Genomic DNA, 24784 nt, shown 5'->3' on the forward strand with positions numbered 1-24784 from the left:
AATATTGATGCAAGTAGCATTTTTGCTTTAGATTATTTAATGGATATTGAAGCTCGTCAACTAAAATTCCAACACCAGCACAGGGAAATAGTTGGTACAGAAGGGGCCTGTTCAAACAGACATTCTACAAAGGAATGTTTCACAGTAAGTAGTAACAGATAGTGCAATATTACATGTTCAGAAATGCACAAAATTATTAAAATGTCAGAAAGAAAACATCCAAGGCAATGATGTGCAGTCCATGGAACAAAGATAAAACTGGAACACTCTTTCACTGGACATATTTGTTGCTTTATAAAACAAGAGATATATTGATTATATATTCCAGTGATGACAACACCTTCAATTAACAGTCAGATGATCTAAAATTCTTTACATCTTTAATTTATTACTTACACATTCATTAAAGCCGTGTTACTTAATTATAAATAGTTAGAGAAGCAACATCAATAAAGAGTTAAGTAGATTTATTACGTGTAGAAAAAATTCTTTTTGTTGGATGAAAAATGATTCACAAGGAAAACAGTGATTAATTGGCTGGCTATGAGCTTCATCGTAGTAGTTTTATTGCCCCTAAAAAAGCTGAAGAACCTTTGTGGAACACAAAGGAGTGAGTTTCTTTCTTCTACTTCTGTATACAAGCTTGCTATATCATCTGGGATTTAGATGCCATTTCTACTGCTTTTATTTGGCATAGCATTGATTTCTAGTAATTTGCACAAATGTGAAGTAATTCCATTTGAAAAGTTTTATTTTATTTTATTTTATTTTATTTTATTTTATTTTATTTTATTTTATTTTATTTTATTTTATTTTATTTTATTTATAAACAAGTGACCAAAAAGTACTTTTTCTTTCTTTGGAGGCTGGTACAATTATCTTGTATAACTTCCATGCAGTGTAGCTTTCTTACTAAACCTCAAAGTATTTTTGGACAGACTTTTGAAGGGGAGAAGGTAGTGTTTCTTTGAAATTTACATTGTTTATTCTAGAACTACATATAAGGTGCCTTCCAATGCATTTATTCAAGGAAACATGCTACTTTACACATGCAAGTCCACATAATTCACCTGTACACTATCCTGAGAATACCATTCCATCTGAAGAAGAATTTGAAGACCCTGAGTCAGACTTTGGGAAGAGTGCAAGGCATATAACAGAAAATGGTTTCAGTGACTCACCATATACATTCATTTAACTAGTACATTAAGGAGAAACCCAGAAGGTTACATATATGCACAATTTAAAAAAGACAGTTCTATCATATTCATATTTCTTACTGGCATGAAAATAAATACATAGCCTGTGCTTATTCATTCTTAAGACTGTGGTTTTAAATAGTTTTTTTGTACATCAGACCTTCTCCATTCAAAATCATCACCCCCAAAAAAATCTTGAAAAAACAACACAAATTTGTCTTATCAAAATTCTGCTTTTGTTGCAAAGCACCACAAAGTATGAGATCTTGTGATGCTGGATGAGATGCAGTCACATGGATAAGTTCTATCCAAAAGCTTGCATTCTAACTAACAAAAGCTATGAGTGGTGTGGATGACAAGAAAAAGATGAAATAGAGTAACACACATAAAGGATGCTGTCATGGGTGACTGAGTGGTTCTAAATCATTTCATGGGCTGTGGGGAAGCTTTACAGCTGCCTGTTTTTTGATTGATAGTAGTAAGTGTTGCAGCAAAGCATACTGAAGAAACAATACTGGAACAAACTGAAGAAATAAGAACTAATAAGTAGAGAACAATTACACTTGATGTGCAAAAGAATATTTTATTATGCTAAAGTTTCCATGAAAAATTGCTGCACTAAATAAGCTATTGGTTGAAAAATAATGATGGGTAGCAATGAATGCTCAGACTAAACACCCTCAATCTGTATCACTTAAGAAATTTGCATGCAGATCTTCTAGATCTTCCAGCTTCCAGATCTTCCATGTGATCTGGCATATAGTTACTGTCTGTGGTAAGATAGTTGGGGAGCATCAATCAACTTAGAAAAAATCTTCCTAGTTGAGCAAATTATAGACAAATCCTACTCCAGCATCTTCTACTTTTTCAAGCTGAGGATTTCACAGTGTGAGCAATAACAGATGTTCTTGATCTATAGATTTGGCAGTCAACATCAAGAGACTACAGATCACTTCCATACCAGTCCATCTGTTGAGATAAGAACTTGTGCTTCCAGCGGTGCAATGCTTCTGCCACAAACAACTTCAGGAAATTTTGAACTTTATTTTGAGGCAAACACAAATCAGAGAGTGGGTCAGATGTCACTTGAAGGTGTAATGAAAAGAATAAAAAGGTCTTGCACTTCACGTTCTTGTGAAGTTTTAAGATTACTTACCTGCCACCAAGTAACCTACCAAATGAATAGGACTGACAATGAGGCAGCAGAAGTTGCCTTAACAATGCTGGCAATTGCTAGGGAAGGTGTCAGGGTTCTCACTTACAAGATGAACACAGGTTCTCTGTCTTGTCCATGGAAAACTCTCTAGAATATATCCAACCAGAAAAGAAGGTGAATGACATGAAGAAAAGATTCTTCCAGACTGATCCAAAACCAGAGAGGACTGCCATTTGCAGCTTCCTTAGAGACAGGAATTGTTATAAATAGAACAGCACAAATTGCAATAAGGACAATTCTATTTTCATTTTTTATATTAGACATGTAGTCTTCAATTCTTGTTCTGGTATACATTTATGGTGAAATAGTGTCCCAAGTACTCAAAAATAGTATGTAGGATGTCATGGGTGAATTATTTATGGCTTTTCCTTTGATCTGTTCCAAGAAGAAGTTAGATTATCATTCCTTATATTATCTGTGCTTGACACAATTTCATGAAAGCATTTGACAGATACTTCCAAACACATTTTTTTATGTTTATCCCACATTCTAATATCTCTGTATATATTATATCAGTAAAACTCCCATTGACTTCAGTGGGACCAATGAAATCCTGTGTTTTGAGGAAATCTCAGCTTCAGAAGCCTATTCATTCAGGTTAAAATCTTAAACTCCCAATGACTCATTAAATGCAAAATCAAGCCTTCTCAGAAGCTTTTGAATTTTTTTAGACTCTTAGCATGTGCACATATGCTTATGGGGGTGAGCCAAATGCTCTTAACTTTTAAATATTTAAAACAATCTTGTTCTTGAGCTCTGGAAAATTTTGACATTTACTTTTCCATTCATTGAAGAAAAAAATATAAAAAGGGAAAAGTAAATAGAAAATGATTATTAGATTTGTTGTACTATGTGAAATGCAGGTATGCACCTAGATTTTTGTGGTGCAAGAGTTCTAAAAAGACACTGTGGGAATCTCTGTCAGTGACTTTTTTATGCGCTGGCCTCTTGGAGTCACATAAAGAGCACTGCCAGTTAGCAGAAATGTTGTGTCTGCTATTTACCAAATACTATTTTGCTGTCAACTGTAAGTCAGTTTGGTTAATACTTTATTTTCTGAAGAAGCCTGGAAAAATTTTCTGTTAGGAATGCAGAAGTATGGGAAATCTTTACTATTTTTAAATTCAGCTATGTTGGAGTTGCATGGACATTTATGCAGTATAATGGTATCTTAGTTAGTGTAGTGGTTTGGGCTACCTGTCAGCTCTGTGATTCACAGGTGAAACTTTTTCTTTTTGTTTGTTCATCCCTCTAAAGACAGGTCAGTCAAGATAAATTAATTTCATTCTGTTCGTCCACCAACATACTCCTTGGAAATGACTGTTTCCTCCTGCCTCAGACAGATTTTAAAAATTTCTATAGTTTTTGATTCTTTTGCTAAGTATTATAGGCATATTCCCAGACCTATGTGCCTGCTTACCCACAGACTGCTTACTTTCTCAGTCATACAACTGACAAAGTCCAAGCTGATTCATCATTTGCCAAGTGCCATAAGCAGCTGAAAGAATACCTGACCTTTTTTTTTTTTTTTTTTTTTTTAAATAATGTGTAGATATTTGATGGAAAAGAAGCTGCCCTCTAACTGATTCATTGCTTTCTTCTAATGTAGGGAAGTCTGTTTCTAGTGCAACTGAGCTGTTGAGAAATCATCCCAGGCATTTCAGACCGGGAATCCCACCGAGTGCCTTGGCTCCTGAATGACAAAACTCCAGTCAAACACATGGGCTGAATGTGGACACATGAAGAGAGGTGGGTGAACCCAGGAGATGCTGAATACCAAGTCTGATGTTGATGAGCAAAATGTGGCTTGCCAGTGTATTAGAGCAGTTTGTAGATGAATGGCTCACAGCTGGTGGCCTAAAATTGCATCTGACTTAAAGGTTCTCCATTTGGTTCCTTTGGTCTTTGTACCTGTGGATGTCTTGATTCCTCTCAGTGAGTATGATCCTGCTTTTCCTTCCAAAGACAGTTTTGTCTTTTCACCCCTTTTTACTCTTTTCTCTCATTTTCTCTCTCCACTTCTTTCTTATGAAACCCTTGTTGTTTATATTATTTTCCTGTCATTTTCTCCTTTACCCTGTTTTTTTTTTTTTTTTTTTTTTTTCCACTTTGGAAAACATATGCTTAAGATTCTCAGTTCTTTATCCCTGTCTTGCTCTATGTTATAGCTCCCTTTTATTAACCAAAAATACCGAGTATTCTCTGTTTATTTTTTGTACCCTTTCTTTCTCACACATTGTTCCTGTCTTTCTCACACATTGCCTGAGCTACCTATCTCTTCTCTCTAGATATGCATTCCTACAGAACCAGTTAAATGCTAAGATCCAGAATAGAGAGCTTTTAAAGATTTAGCATTCTGCTGTGCAAAGCCAGATCACAGATGCTGGTGTAAGATGTCATCAAAAGTGACTGGATACTATAAATTGTCTAGTCACCCTAGGCAAGTCATATCTCGTTTTTATTTCATTTGTGAAGTGGCTCTAATGATAGTTAATGCCTTTGTTGATTTATGAATGGAAAACTCTATGAACAATCTGCTTTTTTATTATTATTTTAGCAGCCTAATTCAGCTCTTTAGCTCCTTCCTTCCTTGCATAACTCAAGATAAATTCTCAAGTATCTTGAGATCATACATACAAGTACATACAAGATTAAAAACAAAGAGCAATTTTTTATTATGAGGCCTATCTTTCACAATAAAAATCTAAAGGATTAAAGGGAAACATACATTTCTGAGACCTTGCTTTTAAGGCCTACAGTTAATATTCAGAGGTCAGCTGTGAAACCTGCTAGTTAGTCAGACAAGTTTGTATTCTGAGAATGTTTCTGGTAAGTAGTTAGGAAAAAATGAAACACATGCAGGATGTATGGGGTGTTTGGAATAATAATGCCAAGAGAATTCTTTCTGGTATACTGGTAGGTTGTTTCTCTTTCTAATCCAATGAGATACAGAGCTGTACCCGAGAGGAATGACCTAGATACAGACTCCAACTGACAAACATTTTTTAAGAGGAAGGAGATTCTGTTCCATGTCAGTGATTGGCATTGAACTGCACTGAAGAACTAGGGGTATAATTCATATGGGAAAGAGTAGATGCACTAAGCAGTGGTTTCAATGTACTGAGGGTTGGGTAGTGTATTTTTAACTTTTTTTTTTTTTTTATCAACAAAACCACTAAAAGCAAGCCATGCTTGATGGGGTCCTTTTGTTTGTTTGTTTGTTTGCTTGTGTTTTTTTTTGTTTATTTGTTTTGGTTTGGTTTTGTTTTTTTCATTTGATTTATCTCTGCTTTCCCAAACAGCACCATTTGTATTCTTGATTCCTGGCTGGTTAATTGGGAGCACAGACTGAACAAAAAAAGAATTTCTGAACAATGGGGGTGTAATTTAGGTGCCTACCTCAAGACTGTAATTCACAAACAAATGGGATAAACCATTTAGGCTTCAGAGAGTTTTTTACTCAAAATAACCTGAAGTTCTGCTACTGCACATACATGTCATCTGCTGACTTACATGTGTATCCCAGACAGGACTCTCAAACTGTAAGCATTGCTAAGTCAAGTCCTGTGAGATGCCTAATCTGTGATGTGAACCCCATGAATAATTCCAGGCTATCACAACAGCACTGACAGGTCAAAGCTCATGTTCCAGGGATAAAATCTAGATGCCTCCTGGTGTTAGAGCATGAGCACAAAGGGAGCAAGAGGTGCAGATTCTGGCCTCTGATGTCCAGGGTACACTAACTTAATGAGTTAGACTCCTTGGTCTGCTGGTTTAATGAATCTTGCATTCTTGAATGCACAGCTTCAAAGAAGCATTGTAAAGTGGCTTCTGTCTGGATTATTCTACAGGAGCTGTGGTTTTAAGTTCCCTTTAACTGAAAATCAATTGGACCTGTGTTTCACTATACTGTAGGAAGGGAGTCACCAGCTGTGGCAGGTACCTCATGCTCCTGAACCCTGGTAATAGGGTTAGCATAACAAACACCATTTTGTAAGGCAAGCATTCTCTGTAACCAAGCTGACCACAAGTCAATTCTCTTTCTCCTGTTCATCAGGCCTTGAAGATCCCGTGCACTAGGCAGAATTCTTCTCCTCTCCCACTCAGCCTCAAGGTCCCTGAGTGCCAGGCCTTCCCTCCTTACCAGTCTTGAAGGTCCCAGGCATCCAGTTAGCCAAATTCTTATAATAACCCCATCACAGAACAAGGAATTTTAACAGGACACAATGGACTGTCTATAAAATCAAGCAGCAGCAAATCCTAAGCAGGACTTGGACAAGAACTGCTTCTGGACAGCAAAATCCGTGATCCCCTGAGGGTCAGGGGCTCCCCACAATCATCTGCTTCCTCCAAGGACTGTGAGTGACTCGTGATCTTTTCTGTATTTTGACTCTAGATTATGATTGTTATATTGACAATTCAATCCAAGTATTAAGATTTGACCCAATCTGCACAGGGTCCAGGTGGTTAGAAACCACAAGCTAAGCTGTGCTATGAAATTCTGTGCTACTCTGCTTATAAAATTGTGCTGCACTGATTCGGATTATAAAAATCATACGCTACTCTGACCATACAATTCTATGCTATGCTGATCATAAAGTTCCATTAAAAAAAAATAATAAATTAAAGCTTTAACTGTAACTACAACTTAGGGCCAGCATCATTCTGCCAGGATGCCCATAAGGACTTGTCTATCCCCCTACCATCACATGACATCATTACTTTTGAAAGTCTCCTTGAAATGGACATTTAGAGCATCTCAACTCAGTTGATTATTTTCAGTTCTCAGCCTGAGTCTCACAGAAGCACATCTTAAGGCTGTGAACATATATCTTTGACCAGGATGGACAGTTTTTCACAGAACTCCATCTGTTTGGATTTTTGCCTGAATCCTCATTTGATTATAATTTTAGGTATCTTTCCCAACTCACTAAGTGGCATGCTTAGGTATCTAATTTGTTTTTTTTGTTGTTGGTTTTTTTTTGTTTTTTTTTTTTCAGGATACATCCTTCTTGGATTTGATATCCTGAAAGACAGAGTGAAGATACTGCCCATCATCATGTCTAAATATCTCTTTTCTATTTGGTTCTTTAATCTGAACAACGAGAATATATCTTTAAAGCAATTTGCTACAAACCCCTGAAAATCTACATCCCACATAGTTCATTAGATGCTGAGTGATTAACACATCACACATTTATCCAAAATGGCCTGTCTAATTAGCAGCTGTAAGAGATGACAAATGGAAAGAGCTGTCTGATCTCCTCTAGCCATCTAAACATGATAGTGTGCGCCTGTGGTCTCCAGCCTTGTTAGTTCTATTCAAAATGGTCTTTTTTTTTTTTTTTTTTTCAGTGATTAGTTAAGTCAGCAGGCATATAAGCAGCACAGCATCTTGACAGATTGGGCTGCTTCTTTAGATGCTTAAATGTGGCATGCACCCATGTTTGACCCAAGTTCTAGAATGAATTCACTGTTAGCCACTCCTCTTAACTCCCATGTATACTGTTAGAAAAAACACAGAGTATGTCAGTGATAATGAATCTCCCCTTCAGACTGTTAACAGTTTTAGGCAGTCCTCCACCTGCCTTTATCAATGGTAATGCAATAACATGGTCATTAACGCTTATCATACAAATGATAAATCCAATGAAGAAGAAGAGAGTGAAAACCACATGCCATGACAATTATCCACATGAAAGGAACATGTATAATGTTACTTAAGGATGAACTGTGGGATGAAATTAGCAGACCCATGTATATATTTTTGAAGAAGCTTCCTGATAACACTTGGATGAACAAGAATTGTTAAGACAGCATGCTATTTGTTATGCAAATATACATATTAATTACCGTTAGCAGATCTAAATACATATACTACCCAGTGTAAAATACCTTTTGTTCTTTAAATGACAATAACTAGAAAGGATTATGTGTGCCCTATTTTTTTTTCTCTCCCCCCTCCCCAACTTTAATTAACTCAGAACACCCTTGTTCAGGCCAAAATGTTTTCTTCTTTGCAGAAAACATTACTTCAGCTCTTCTAAGTTTGTTGGTCTTGATTCTCAGATTGCATTTGGTAATCTTTTATCCACAATATCTTTAGAAATTAACTAATTATAAAAATGGTTTATATGCTGGAAATGTTAAGCCCTGTGATTTTTGAGATTAGACATAGAAGAGGTAGATTTAATCCTCTCTGTGCAGGATAAAAATTTTAAAAATAATTTCTGTCGGTTTTACTTTTTCCATATTTCAGACACTGAGGTGGTGTTCATTTCAGTTAACCTCAGTCATTTAAAAGACAATGTTCTATTAATTGTTTTGTAATGTTCCTTTTTTTAAAAAAAAAAAAAAATATATATATATATAAATTTGCTTTAAAAGGTCTGTAAAATGTATTGTCTAAGAAAGGTGAATGATGAATCCTGCCAATCTGGCATACAGAATTTGTTGCCTCTGGATCTTTTCCATTTTCTCTCTTTTTTTATCTTGGTAAAATATATGAACAATGTACTGCTGTGAGATATTGCATGTGTTTTATATGTAGGTAGTGTCTGGATAAAAATTACGGGAAAGTACCTAGCCAACTCAACTGTCAATTGCTAAATTGAACTGGATATTCAAAAGGGGGAATGCAAATATTTTGGTTCAAAGTTTAATTTATCAAAGTATAATACTTGGTACCAGAAGATTTTTTAAATCATTCCCCTTACTCTGCAGCCATGAATCAAGTCCAGCAGTGGGTATATGCATTACTGCATTCCAGTTACAAACTGCTCAAATTCTGTTGGATGTTGCAAAAATATAGGTATTACAAAGATCTGACATGTAGCTCCACATCTTGAGTAGACACCACTACCCCATTTAAAATTAATTCCTCAGGAGTGACATCTCATGCATAGGGATTATGAGTCATTAAATAATCATTTGGTAACACCGTGCACCCCTTGCCTCTGGAAGTGCTATTCAGCATGGTGCATACTTAGTTAATCAACCTTAAAATAATACTTTCCACTCTCCTAAATTACACTTCTCCTCCTAAGTTTGTAGAAAAGGCTCATTTAACTAGAACATGATTTTAAAGGCAGAAATGAGCCTAAGCAGTGGAACTGGGATTCAGATCTGAACTTTGTCAAAGGGCTGAGGGAATGGATATAGTGCCAAATGCTACTTTATGGATGATTTGAACTGCTCTGCTGGTACAAGCGGATAGGAAAATTATCAGATGCATTTTCCTGATGACTCCTTCTTCAGAAGGGAACCAGTGAAGCATGAAAATAGTTGGTTATTTGGGAAGTTTCAGCTACCTCTTTTGTTTTAGTGGCCTTTTGAGGCTCTGGACATCCTGATGCAGCTGGGGTATCCCTGATTTAGGACCAATTCTAGACAGGGCTATGCTTGTCTAGGGACAAGCAAGAAGGAGCGTGTCTAGTTTCCAAGCACAGCCTGCTTGTAATGGATACATAATAAATAACTTAAAGAAGAGATTTAAAACTATTTTTGTAGGAGTAACATGATAGTGGAGGTGGCAGGTACCTGGAACAGCAGTGTGAGCAGCTATGAGGCCAGTGTGAATTTGTGCACTGCTTGAAATAGCTCATGAACTGTTAATGATAGATGTATTATGGCTGATAACTTTGAATAGCCCCCACTCTTCAGCTGAAAACTCCTGCAAGTCTGTCTCCTAGCCCATGACTAAATCGTGTGTTATAAATTCAACATGATATTTGGATCTTAGTCAGCATTCCTTAAGTTTTGGGGTTTTGGCCTTTACTCAGCACTATTAAAAAAGAAAATACATGGTAACAGTATTGATACCATACAAACATTTTGTACTAAAATAGTGTCATACATGTTTCAAGAAATTTTGATTTGACAAAGCATCTTTGTTAAAAAAAAAGTTCTTTTTTATACATATATAAATACATATATATATATATATAAATAAAATAAATATACATTTGAAACTCTATTTATTGGCTGGTTTTTAATTGTATTGATCATCCTGCATAGCACCGATTTCAGCAGAGCTTTGCTGCTTTATCCTATCCAAAGGCCTGGCCAATAGGCTGAAGAAGTGTAACTTACATAGGTGTCACTTATATAGGATGCACACAAAGACTGCTGTTGCCATAACAATGAACTTTGTTATTGTTCCTTGTGACTGAACTTACACTGAAAAAATATTTTAAACACTTTTTTGTATTGAAATTTTGACTGACATCAAAGTCTTCTGGACACTGCTTCAGTGGTGTTTGATAAAATGAACATAAGGGAAACAAGAGATTATAAATTGACATAATGGCAAATGTGACTAAAAATGCTGAAACTATTCAAACTATTTTTAACCTACTCAGTTATTTTGGGCCTTTATGAATTATTCATGCAACAAGGTATCATAAAATTAAATTTAACAGAAAGTAACTGTCTTTTACAGGCAACATATTGTTCCTTTGCTTTTATAGTGTGATTCTTTTTGTCTTAATTTATCAGTTTAAAAATAATTATCTAGTTGTCTATGCTTATGCTATAGTCAAGGAATGAGATAGGTGGGATGAATGTTTCTCTGAAGACATTTATCTTTTTTCAATTGGCAATAGAGAAACCTAGAGGACCCAGCTAGTTTGGGCTAACTTCTGATAATTATGTTAGGAAAGATAAACCCCACTGTAATTTACAGTTCATATGCCATCTGCTCATTGGCATTTTGCTCTTCCGGTGGAACAACAGGAGGAATCTCACTGATTTTTTATTTTGCTTTTCAGTGTAGAGGTTTCTAATTCTTCCTGAAGCACTTGCAATTTATTGCCAGAGAGGAACACTGTGACCAGCTGTGACCTCCTCTACATGAATGTCATAAGATTTTGCTGGGTGAATTTGATGAAGAACTAGACCATGCCTTTAGAAAAATTACTCAAACTTGAAGTAAAGTTGTTAAAAGTATATGACTGTCATATTTTACCTGAAAGGCTTGCATCTCAGCTTCCAGCTGTAGCACCTTATAAAAACTTTGTTAGATTGGATGCCACTCTGTTATCATCTTGTTTACCCTTTTGTGTTCAGCTCAGCTCTTAGCCCTTTTTTTCATAAGCTTAATCACTTCAGGTCTTCGTTTCATTCATTGCAGGATGTGTTTTCCAATACTTAAAATTTTTCATGGTTCTGATGTGATTCCAATGTGATTCTTTGTCAAAATGTGGATAATTGCACTGGACTGTATCATAGTGCCAGTTCTAGAGTTGATAGTTTCCCCACTCTGTTATCTATCCATCTTGGGTAGAACAGTTTTTGTAGCTCACATTCAGCAGATTATCCACTATTTTCAGAGTTATTATTTTTATTTTTATTTCCAAAATATTGTTTCCATTTCTATAAGACTGGATTCATGTCCTCTTTTACCAACCTCTTGTCTATGATCTATCATCTGCTTTATTTGCAGTTCCTCTAGCATCTGTACACCCACAAGCTTGATCAGTATCACTTTCATAGTGACTCATCAGTAAAAATGTTACATAGTATGAGGATAAAGACAAATTCTAGGAAAGGCAAACTAGGACATAATGACTTAGTAGGTTCATTGCTTAGGATCCCAAACTTGTCTTTCAGGTTTGTCTTTTCACACAGAACTTATGTTTTTATAAATTTAAATGTGCAATTTATGAAATGGAAGTGGCAGTTTGAGTAACATGAAGGTCCCACATTAAAGTTGTATCAGTTTCTCTTTGCATCCAGTTAGTTGCTCATGGCACATGACTCCTGAGTTGGTCCTTTGTCATGGACCATTTAGGTATATTCGCCTGTAATGGCTGGATGTGAGGGGTGAATAGTAGGCTATTGGCTAGATTACAAGCATGAAACTTTGCACTCCTTCTCCTTGTCTTTGCTCAGGTGGCTGTACATGCCTTGTAAGCTGCTGTGTGTATCCTGCTGCAAACAGAGCATTTTTTCACAGGTGATACTGGGTAAGTTCTTTTTCAGTATTGCATCAAAGCGAAATGACCCCAAGCATCTTTTCAGCTTTGCTGCAGCGTACTTCTGCTTACAACAGTCTGGTGGTGAAGTGAGCTCTTCAATGGTTTTTATAACCTCTAAAATAACCACATGGGCAAACTATGTATAAAGATCTACCCACATGTATGTTGCAGATGTTGTGTTCACATTTAAAAGGTCTCAAATCTCACAGTTTTTGATTTTGGGGGGCTGTTTTAACTTTATTAACTAATGCATACGTTCTTCTAGGGTCAAAATCAAACCTGTTTTACTGAATGAATGATTGGGAAGAAATCTTCAACTTACATCAAAACTGATACCAATTCACTCTAAACTCCTTCCTTATTAGTAACATGATGAAGGATTAAAGGGCTGCTGCTGTATGTTTCCCTTGTAAGTTTTTGCTCTAACAAAGATAGATGGTCATGCTATTGGGCTGAAAAATGTCTGACTGTTACATGAAATTGTTAAAGGGAACTCTCTGAGTAACTTTGTTTTATTGTGAAATGATCCATCTCTGAAAAATAATAGAAATCCCTCATTATCCAGAAAAAGGAGGAACTCTGCAGCTTGCAGTGTCTTACATCTAAGCTCTCTGTTTTAAGTTCCACACCACTGACTGGTGACATTTATTTTGCTCTGTTTTAACACGTTTCCTTTCAGCAATGCTATCTGCCCATCAGGAATCAAAGCAAATCCAGATGGCTGATGGTTTAAGAAGCATGGGTCAGATTCAGTTATACAGCCTACCAAGTTCACAGGAGTTTTCTTCTTACTTCTAGAGATTTTGAATTGCTGAATAATGATTTTTCTTTGCTTTGCTTTTGTCAGGCTGTGAAAGTTAGCATTCATGAAAGAGTGAAATCAGAAGGTGCTGTAGGAGGAAAAGTTCAACATGCTCTGCTCAAGGGAAAGAATTAATTTATGATATGGTGAGAAAAAAAAAAAAAAAAAAAGAAGAAAAAAAAAAGTGGTTCCAAAGCCAGAGATCTGAGAGTTATTTCAAAATTCTGCTTTGCTTTGAACTTTGAACCAGGCTCCTGGGGTAAGTCTGATAAACAGTGTTGGAGACAGCCATGATGTTGCCAGGGAAGAAGAGAAAGGGGAAATCCAGCAACATCACAGCCACTTCCCTGTTACATGACCAGTAATGTCTTACAGGTAGAGGAGACAAATTCATGCCTGATTATGCCTGACTTCTTTGCAGCCATTTAACTGTGATACAGAACACTAGCAGCTACTTTAGGTCACAGCAGTTATATATTACAGTAATGACTCAAGGTGATCTCTGCTTCAGAGGTGTAAAGGGCATCTTACACAGACCACAGCAGACAAGCTCATTCTCTTACCCCAATTTTTTTATCATGTCTTGAAGTCAGTGTTCATCACCACTCTTCATTGCTTACCTCTACTCTAAAGAGGTAAAACATGGAAAAGACCACAATGATATGAAGTATCCAAATGTTTCAGGTGTTTCCACATCCAAGGGGTAGTTAAAGATCAGGACTGTACTAGTACATTCATAAGACTACTGCACATTACAGTATGTATGTAATATCAGTGTCGTGCCTTGTTTTTGAAGTACATGTAATGAGAGAATCCACAGTGTTTTTCATCAGTAAACCCCAACTGTAGTACACACAAAGTCAGAAACGCTATCCCTACATTACAGGTGGACAAAGAGGCACAGGGAAGTAAAGCAATCTATTCTTTCAAGATCATGCAGTAGCATGGTATTTGGAAAAGAAGCCTTCACTCTTAAGTCTTACTTCAGTGCTCTGTTTATAGGCCATAAAAGGGAATGAGTGCAGTGGTTTTACTTCTCAACAGCTGTTGTAGAAATGGAGAATTTCAGGAGGGAGCTCAATGAGTGAGAAGACTAAAAGGTAATTCTACAGAACTAAACTTTTTTTATATATGGCTTCTCTCCTATTGAGGACTCAGTTGTTCCATTTTGGTCTGGATTCTTCGTCTAAAGTTTGGAATAAAAAGAACACTTTGCTGAATGCAGCCCAGGATACTGTTAGCCTACTTTGCAGCAAGGGCATACCATCAGCTCATGTTCAACTTGGCTTCCACAAGGACTCTAAGGGATTTTTCTTACAGGCTTCCTTTCCAGATAGGCAGTCCCCAGCATGTGCTGATGCATGGGGTTGTTCCTCCCCAGTTGCAGGAGGAACTTCCTTTTTGTTGAACTGCATGAGGTTCCTGCTGGCCCACCTTCTCCAGCCTGTTCAGGTCCCTCTGGATGGCAGCACAACCCTCAGGTATATTTGTCACTCCTTCCAGTTTTATGGTATCTGCAGTCTTGCTGAGGGTACTCCTTGCCTCATCATCCAGATAATTAATGAAGACATTCAACAGGACTCAACTCAGTATTGACTGCTAGGGTTCTCTGCTTGTTACTGGCCTCCAACTAGACTTTGCACCATTACATCATCTTTAGCTATATCTGGATTGCTTTTCATACTTAGATGTTAGACTAATAAAGAACAAAGAAACCAAAGGGAAGAGGAAAGGGAAGAGGAAAGAGAAAAGGAAATGGAAGAGGAAAGAGAAGAGGAAAGGTAAAAGAAGCTCCCATATAGAAGCTGAATATGATAACACTATTTTCTTACATTTGTTATCTACTGAAAATTACTTAATATCTACATTTGGTCCCCATCTTCTCTCTCCATTTTCATTCCTTTAGTGGAAGAAGAGACTTAGCTGGAGGAATACTACCTCCAGGAAAAACCTCAGGAATCATCACAAGCAAATTATCAAGAGCTTTAAGGTACTGTGTTTTTTGAGTGAGGGTCACACTATCTCACCCTGGTACTAAAGACATAATAAGGATTATTTAATAATCAGAGTTTCATCTGAGCTTGAAGATCAAGCCTCTGATGTTAGTTCTTATAGACAACATGGTCTTGTTACTAACAGCACATAACAGCAAGCAGGAGGATTGTACAGAATTAGTCTCTTATGTGACTGAACTTTACAACAACATTTTATCTGCCAGGAAATGCCGGTAATAATGTTTCAGTTTCAGAAATCTTGCTCTTACTGTACATATAATCAATGTATTTGTGAATATCTGCTATAGTCCCTAGTGCATCCTTTTCTCCCAGACACATAACCAGAACAAATGTTCATCTGCTGCAGAGAGGCTTGATGCTGATATGACATGGATTTACAGGAGCATATCTGGTAGAGCAGCATGAGAAACATGTGTTCCACATAGCTCTAACTAATATTCTCAGTCTCTTGGTTTTTCTAAGATTTCTAAATGTCATCCCAACTATAAATTAGACCATTCAGAGAGTTTCACATCCCTTAACTTCTCCCTTCCTCTCTGTCAGATATTTTCAGCAAGCAGAATTAAATGCTTCCAGGTAAGAATTATAGCATATTATATCCACTTTGCATAATTTACTATAAAAGATGAAAAGTAAAGGAAAATGAGAAGTACAAAAACTGCATCATCAAAAACCCTCCAAATCCTGTACGGCAAACTGATTTTAAAATATTTCTGTTGTCTTCACAGAGCTTTATTTTTTTTTAATATATTTTTAAAATTTGATTAAATATTTCTCCTCACCAATACCTTTTTTTTTGGTATTGCCTTAAAAACAAGTGAAATAACTGTAGTCACAAATAATATAGTTAGAAGGACTCATATGATAAGGTACTATGACCTTTTGGATGCACAAGCTGTAGAGTTTTCCTCATAAAATGAATCAAAACTTTCCTTGTGTAGTAAGTCTATATTGAAAAATGGTACGTAATACAGGGTTACACAAATGAGCTCTAAACAAATTTGCTTCGGTTTCAGCTGCTGTGTATCAATGTTAACTGAGCCCTATCAACGCTAATGAGTTCTGCTGAGAAGCAGGTGGCATTAACTTATGTAAAGCACCTGGCTACTGTGCTATTTTCTTAGTCCTAATTTCATAATTTGGATACTGTACTGATTTTAAGCAGTTAAAGATCTGTTACATATCTTTTGAATATTGTTTGAATATTTAGGCTTTGGAATTAAATCATTCAGAATCAAGTTTACCTGTACTCTGTGTATTTATATATGGTGTGTAATGAACAGAATATATAATTTTAACAGCTATTTACCTCTGTGAAAGTAATTGTACTTAATGGCGAAGGAAGAATAGACCCTGAATTTATGTATCAGAATAATATTTAAGATAATGTAGAATTCTCTGGCAAACTCACAGCTTCCATAAATATACTTCCTAATGTATTTCCAATTAGTGGTTTGTTTATTTATTTATTTATTTATTTTAATGTGAAGTAAAGTCTTACTTATCCTAAGGTATAGCCTGGCAGAAAATAGAAGAGTATGTCGTAAATGATCTTAGAAGCAGATATATGTTTCAACTCTTCTATACATACGGCCCATGGACGTTGTAAAAGACCAAATTTTCAGTTGCTTGTTTTTGGATAAACACAGAGAGGAGAGTCAGTGTGCTGTAGACATTCCAGGATATTCTTTTGGTTTTCTGCATGAATTATTGTATTGTATCTATCTCAGCGTTTTATCCTAGCTGAATGGCAAAAGCTGCATCTGCACCAAAGCAGAAACACCTTTTCTGTCTAGCAGAAACACCTTTTTTGAACTTTTGATAAAAGTGGTAAAGACAAGTGGGCCCTGTGTCATATGCAGTTCAAAAACTAAATATATTTAGTAGAAACTTTATGGAGACTTGTACATATATAGATGTCATTTTTAAAATGAAGAACCTGTAAACTGCAAACGTCTAAAATTATATTCTTGATATTTGATTTCTCTGACTTTAAAGTTGTTGGGAAATGCTTTGCAGATCAACAGCAAGGAAATGTGCACATGGGATGTATCCAGGATCACCTGGGGGTGATCTAGTCTACAGATTTATATTGAGTATATAGACCTAGCCTACAGATTCTCATAGAAAAGGACATTGACCATGAAAATGACCAATATAAAGGACATTCTTTGACATCCTCTCCCCTTACACACACATATCAGAGATAAAAACCTGCCTGTAGTAACACATATATTCTTCTCAATAATAGGAAAGGCAGAGGGAAGCCATCAGAAATTTTCAGTTATTTCTAATTTTTACTAGGTGTACGGAGATACTACAATGATGTTGGTCAAGCAGGGGCCCCTCTAGATGTAACTGCATAGAGAGACAGACAGACTTCTCTCCCAGATGGTTCAACCCCCACAGCTACCAAATGTTTGGCCTTATGACAAAATCTAAAGCTGTATGGGTGTTATATGCAGAAACATAACACTCCATTTCTTCTCTGACTCAAAACAAGAAATGTACTTATATCTAAAGACAAAAACACATTGGCATGCATTTGAAATTGAGTGCCGAAAATCACTAGTCTTTTGGAAAATGCAATTATGTGCATAGAAAGTATGTGGGCGTGTAAGAGCTTGAGAGACAGAGCCACATGGCATGCCTGTTTTCAAGTCCTCCATGCTTTTTCAGTCTGAATCCCTCTTACTTCTCAGAAACTCTTTTCCATAGCAGGTGTCACCTCCTTTGGGCATCTCCAATATTTCAAATTGGAAACATCACCAAGATTTCAATTTTTTAAGCTTTTACTCAAAGGATGGGAGTTGCATTACTGGCTTATCCAGGACAGTCAGCTGAATAACAATTTTCTGTATTGTAGCTTTTTTAACCTTATCACAATAAACTCCAGTGAAATAATAGAATTCTTTTCTTGAGCTCAGGCAATTTATGTGTTACATACTAAAACACTGAGAATAGATTAATAATTTTCAGTTGAAGGACCATAATGACCAGCTGTTCAGTTATGTGAATTCTCAAATAGTACAAGTTGTGGAACATAACCCAACAATCCTTTGTCAGATCAGGCCAGGTAACACCAAGATAAGCTGAAGCGTACTTTTTAGAAAGGTATGCTCTAATAGTCTGGAGATTTGAAGTGAGAAAAATGTCACACAGTCTTTCATGAAGTCTTCCAGTGCCTAAGTGTGGTCTCCTTTCCCTCATGAAAGCTTACTGCAGTGGAATTCCTATTATCTACATTGTTGTCCTCTAGAATAACAATATGTTTTAGAATAAGGAAAAATCAAACAAATTCTCAGTCCTGTATCAGCAGTTCTTCAAATGCTGCACAATTTTGTATGTGCCCAGACATTGTTGTGATGGGCACATCACAATTATCCAGAGATTGCTTCCAAGTTGCATCCAGGTACCTTGTATACAACTATAGCATATGCCAGCCAGCTTTACTGGCTGAATGCAGGTAGCACAAGCAATAGTAACAATGCAAATGTGATGGCACAGGCTTTGTCCAGGCTTGGCCATCATGCAGATCACATATCCCCAGGCTCTGCTGAGTCCCTCCTCTGGATGCCAGCCCATTGCTGCACATGCTACTTAGCTACTTAGACAGCAAAGGGATGGAGGGCCAGGCTGAGGCTGTTCTGCATCATGGCCAAAAGTTGGCAGTGACATAGAGGAGTCCCCAGAGGTTCATGGTGTGGATGATGAGCAAACTGTCCTGGGAGGCTTGCTGAATGTCTGGACCAATGTGGCTGAATTCATTAGTACTACTTCCTGGAAGGAGAGCTGGGTGGGGATAAACTGACCAGCTTCCTCTCTTTCCTCCTCTTATCCACTCGCCACTGCTCACTTATCTTCTTTTCTCAGAAACAAATAGACAAGAAAGCCCTCTTTAATTACTGGGAAACTGGAAATCTTGACTGTTTGAGTCATGTATGGTGCTGCTGCTTGTGCTGCCCATTAGGCTGGGCTTAGAGTCTTGTTAACTCATGAAAATTAAAGCAGCTTTTCAGTAAAGTCAATATTTTAAACTGACTTTTCCTCTAGTCTGCTCTGTCTGTTAAGGCATGCTTTGCCTAACTCTAAACCTGCTGCATGCCACCATGACACCTTATTTTGCCTTTTGCAGCAAAATGTGCTAGAGACATGCTCTGAAGCAGAAAAACCTGTGCCTCTCGCATAAGGAGGTTCTTATTTCTACATTGCCTTGGAAGAAAATTAGATTTGCAACATTGGTTACATTAACTGTTATAAATGTAAGGAATGTTTGAAGGGAATTTAATAATTAAGCTGATTTCAAGGGCCTATCAACAAGACTGGCTACACTTCAGCTCCATAGTGGAGCCACTTGAGTAGAGAGTGTTCGCAAATATATGATGAAGTTGACAGATTAGAGCACGATTGCAATTACTATAGATTAAAACAGAGTAGGCAATAAAAATGCAAACACTCTGAAGCATTTTAATAAGAATACACTAAATCATCTTCAAACAGCTTTCAGCAACACATGCCACAAGCATTTTGGGTGGCTTATCTAAACTGTCCTGTGCAATATTACCCATTTCTCACCTTCTCTGTGAGAAGGCTTGAACTTTGATGAAAAATTGAGGTTTGTTGTTTTCTGAATCCTCCAGAAAGTTTCTTTACATCACTCTGAAGAAGCTCTCTATTAAGGCCATATTAGACAAGGAGCTTGATATGAAGACAAGACATTTGAAATCAGTTGCAGACTATGGAGCTGGATGAATGTTTATTACCATGGTAGTCATTAAGATGAAAATACTGAATGGAGGATATATAGCTACAACTCTGTGCGTTCAGTTAAATGCATACCACCTTCTTGTCAAGGAATGAAATGAATATTGCATAGATAACCGTGGGATTTTTATTTTTTGGGTGGACATTTTAACATATTAGTTTGCATTTTGCAGAGTTGCCAAACTTTCCTTTGGCACAAAATAGTGTAATCTTTTTGACTTTGTTTATAGACTGTTTGGCAGCAGGAGCATTTTTTTTTTGTTGTTTTGTTGGTTTTTTTTTTTGTTTTTTCACTTAAGGCAAAATCTGAACAATTTATGGTCTTCAGGAACAACAGTCTCTGAACAAAGCTTGCTCTTCATTTCTCTAACGTCATTGCTAGACAGCAAATCATGTCCAAATGGTTCCCCTTGATTGCTAATACCTGCTACATAAAAAACGTTGTCTAATAATGCAACATGAATATGGACAGAAGTTTTGTTAGAAACAATGAAAACATTTATTTATATATTTATTTGAGGGGGGTGGTGGTGTTAACACCTGGCAGTGAGTTGCTTCAACATATTATGCACCAGCAGTCATGCTGAGCAAAGTGATGAGTCAGTCAAGCCCTGAAAGGTTCCTGCAGGGTGACCATATCTGCTCACAGCCATCGCTGTTGGTAATGGCATAAAATGAAATAGAAAATGCCCAGGCCAGGTCCTCATGCCAACCTGTTTAGGGTTTTGCCACCTGTCTCAGCCTTTACGGCAGTAATTCTCAAAGCAGCATCCGAAAGGTGATCTGTAAAGGGAATGCAGCCTTTTAAAGCCTTCAACCCCACTCATACTCCCATGCATTTCCAGAAGGAGGCAAAGCTGAAACAGAGGAAAGCAGAATCAAAAATTCACACTCAACATTCCAGCTGTTAAAAAATTATTGCCAGTGCAATACAAGATGATCACTGCTTTTTTTTTTTTTTTTCCTCCTCTAAAACAAAGATGATAGTCTCTGGGGTTTAAAGTTTAAAGGTCAAAGCATATCATATATTATATACTCTTTAGAGCATATAATCCCTATAGCAAACCTTTGACAAGGTTTGACTAATTGTTTTTGAAATATTACAATAGCATCCTAAATAGTCCCTCAACAGGTTTCTGGTCACACCTTTTAAACTGATAGCATCATTAAATTTCTGGTGAACTACAAGTGGTTCAGACTAACTTCAGTTGCAGCATCAGTTACTTTAAAGCTTCAGTATGGCTCTTCTTTGGCTGATGAAACAACTTTCAAGATTGCATTTGTCACAATCAATGAAAGACAAATTTTTTCTCCATTAGTTTTCCCAAGAAGCCCTAATCTCACTGTTGCCAGTTTGAATGGTTCTTCAGGTTGCACAGAATTCAAGTGTTCGTACATTTAGCAGATTCAGAGCTTCTGATGCAATGCATATGAGTCATGTATTTCAAAGTCTTTTTTTTTTTTTTCCTTCCCCCTGGAGATTCTAGCCAAACAAGGAGATCTTTCTTTCTCTTTTTCTTCTTCTTCCTTCCTTCCTTTAGTTATTTATTTACTGTTGAGTATGCCTCAACTTTGAAATTTTGTCCTCAGGAGAAGTCATCCCACTATTTAAAAGTCATGTGCTTCTAATTGTTTAAATCATAGATTTAAAGACTGTATTTTAGTCTTGTCTTTTCTTTCTTTCTTTCTTTCTTTCTTTCTTTCTTTCTTTCTTTCTTTCTTTCTTTCTTTCTTTCTTTCTTTCTTTCTTTCTTTTTTGTTTATATTTTTTAGTTTAGTTTAGTTTTATTCCATTTTTTCATTTATATTATAGATTTAAGGGACTATATTATTCTTAAAAAACAGAATGAAAAAATTGGGTGTCAGCACTGATTCCAGAAGTGCCACAGCCTGAAATGTCTCACAGAAATACCAAATGAGGAGAGAAGAAGGGGCAGGTGAGGAAAAAGGGCAGTCATTTATGATGTAACAGAGCAGATCACTTCACTTGCATGCTGTTGAAGGACACTGGCTGCAAAGGACAGAGGAAATTCCAATTTTGTTTTGAAAACCAGAATTGGTTTTTTATCTCATAAGACAAGCACATATAATAGGTACTTACATATATATGTGTAAATATATATACATACATGTATACATACATGTACATATATACATACATGTACATACATACAACCACGACAATAAAGAATCATTTGGAAAAAAATATACCTTACTCAGAGAAGGAAAGACAAAGGTAGTGAGAGGCAGGAGATGAATAAGAAGTGCCAAAGAAAATTTCACATTTAATAATTTTGTTTTATTTAATACAAGTTTTTGCACAATGTCCATCCTCAGATGATAACAAGAAGTCATGACAAAGGGGAAATTTCAGGTTTGCAAATAACTGACAAATCTTTCCCATACTAGTTAAAAAAAGAGACTTCTATTTTCTTAGTTTCTTTATTCATATTGTGCAGCTATTATACATTTGAAAAACAAAACCAAAAACCAACCAAACAAAAAAAATTAGCCAAACTTTTAGTGCCTTAAGAACATGCTTATTTTTTAATAATGCTCAGAACTTATTTAACAGTACATAGAGATACAAAAAAAACAATGCCAGATAATTTGAAGTATTCACACTAGGAAATGACATCGAGGTTGGATATACACCTGTTTATGTGGGTCCAGACTTTTTAATGACAATGGGAACTCTATTTAGACTTCATTGTGAGATAGCTTGAAGTATTAGCTGAGACAAATGTTTACTGGCATTAACATATAGACATGATTTTATTTTTATTTTTTTCATTTTTGATGCCAAATCTAAAATTGGGAGGGGATCTATTTTAGGTTATTCTTGTCAGCAAAATATTATTAAGTACTCTGAATCTCTGAATAAGTATTGGACGCATTACCCATTATACTTGGTCATTTGCCAAATCAGTAGCTGCGTGCTGCAGTATTTGAATCAAGTTCAGCAAATATATAAAATGGTAATATACCCTATGCTTACAAAAGATATACTGCACCTAAAAATAAAATTGCTATGATAAAATATTCTTGTAACTAAGGAAAAGTGCTCCAGACATTATCTTGTGGGAATGCATCATCCAACAGTGAGGCTTCAACTCTGTGTGGCTTCCCTCTATGCATCCATGTTTCCTACATGTGTATCCATGCTACCTACACACCCATACTAACTGTACTTTGCACAGGACAGCATCTTTCTGTAGCTCCAAAGACTGTTGCAGTTATTTGGGGTGATGTAAACTGGTTGCTCATGAGAGCAGCTGTCAAGCTGTAGCTGCAAAGCTTCTCTAGTGGTGATAGACAAGCGTCACCTGGGGAAACATTGAGATCTAACTGACTCCACAGTAATGTAATGTGATGTTGTAACAAATGTGAAAGCTAGATAGCTAATGGCTTTAATTCAGACAAGTGCATCTGATAGTAAAAGAGCATCAGTCTCTGCAAATCAATAGGGAAGACTCAGCTTGAGCTGATTGCGTAGAGCGGGTGGGGGAAGAAAAGGATGTCAACTGGGGAAACAACTGGATTGCTGATGTGAGCTATACTGCTTGCCAAGTATAAGGTGTCTGTCTCACAAGTGTAGAGTATATAATGATGATGATGATGATGATGATAATTATAATATGACACAGCAAAGCAATTTCCCCCTAGCCTCATCCTCAGAAATAGCCAAATCCGGGTTTGTCTGAAATTTAAAAACAAATGTTCACAAAAAACAGCTTGAAGTAGCTACTATGCATCTTAGGAAGCTTTGGCATGGATGGTTAAAGTTAAATCATGTTTAAAACTTTAAAACAGGCTCAGGTGTTTTGAATGTTAGGAAGTGATGCTCTCACCACCAATAATTAAATAGGATTAATTATGTTGTATTTCTTCGCTTGTGGTTAGTATTTGTTGATACTCTAAGCAATATATACAGTAGAGACTTTAATGACTTTTTAAAAAAATAAGTTTCTTCCCTGAAAATTAACTCAAAAGCATGGGATTTGATATTTATTGTCTACCTTGAGAGGAAAATTGAACCACAAATGACAAGTATGATTTTTTTTTTTTTTACTTTATTCATAGTGAAAGATGTTCTGTTACACAGTTGATAAGGCTAGGAAGAGAACTTACACAGAATAGACTTTTTTTTTCTTCCCTTTTCTTCAAGAAAACTCTGCCTACTTTTACTTATTTTTCCTTTTAAATTTTAGTTACCAGCCCTGGGAATTCAAGCAGGAAATCAGACTGAGGTTTAGTAGATCCTCAGAAGTGTAAGACTGCTCAATTCAGAATGTCTCCTCATTACACATGGACATATCTTGCTCTCAAAGAGAAAACAGTGCCACAGAAAAAGTAACATCAGGCTGCTATGAGTAATCAGATTAATCAGTGCTGGAGGCAGTCAGTGGCAACTGAAAGAAAAGGAAACAGTTTATGTGGAGACTATTCATAAAGCTGCACTTGTTCCTTTTTATCTATGTGTCTGTAGATGTAGATACCCATGTACTTAGAATGCTGTGCCAGATACAGGGAAAGAAGACCCATTTCATGAGTTGTATTTAGCTCAGGGTAAGGAGTGTAGATGTGGGGGAAGGGTAGAAAAAGCAGCAGTGAATCCACTGCTTCCCAGACAAATCTGCTTGCAAAAAAGGTGACTGGTACACCACACTTACTTCCCAGCACTATCTTACTCCTTCATCCCTTGTTGACGAGAAGATTAGATCACTTCTCAAACATATACCCTCTGATTCAACAGTTGCTTTCTCATGCTGGACTCTACAAATCAAATCAACACCACATCTATGGAGCAC

Source organism: Aythya marila, assembly GCF_965140915.1.
Source record: "Aythya marila genome assembly, chromosome: 1".
NCBI lineage: Eukaryota > Metazoa > Chordata > Aves > Anseriformes > Anatidae > Aythya > Aythya marila.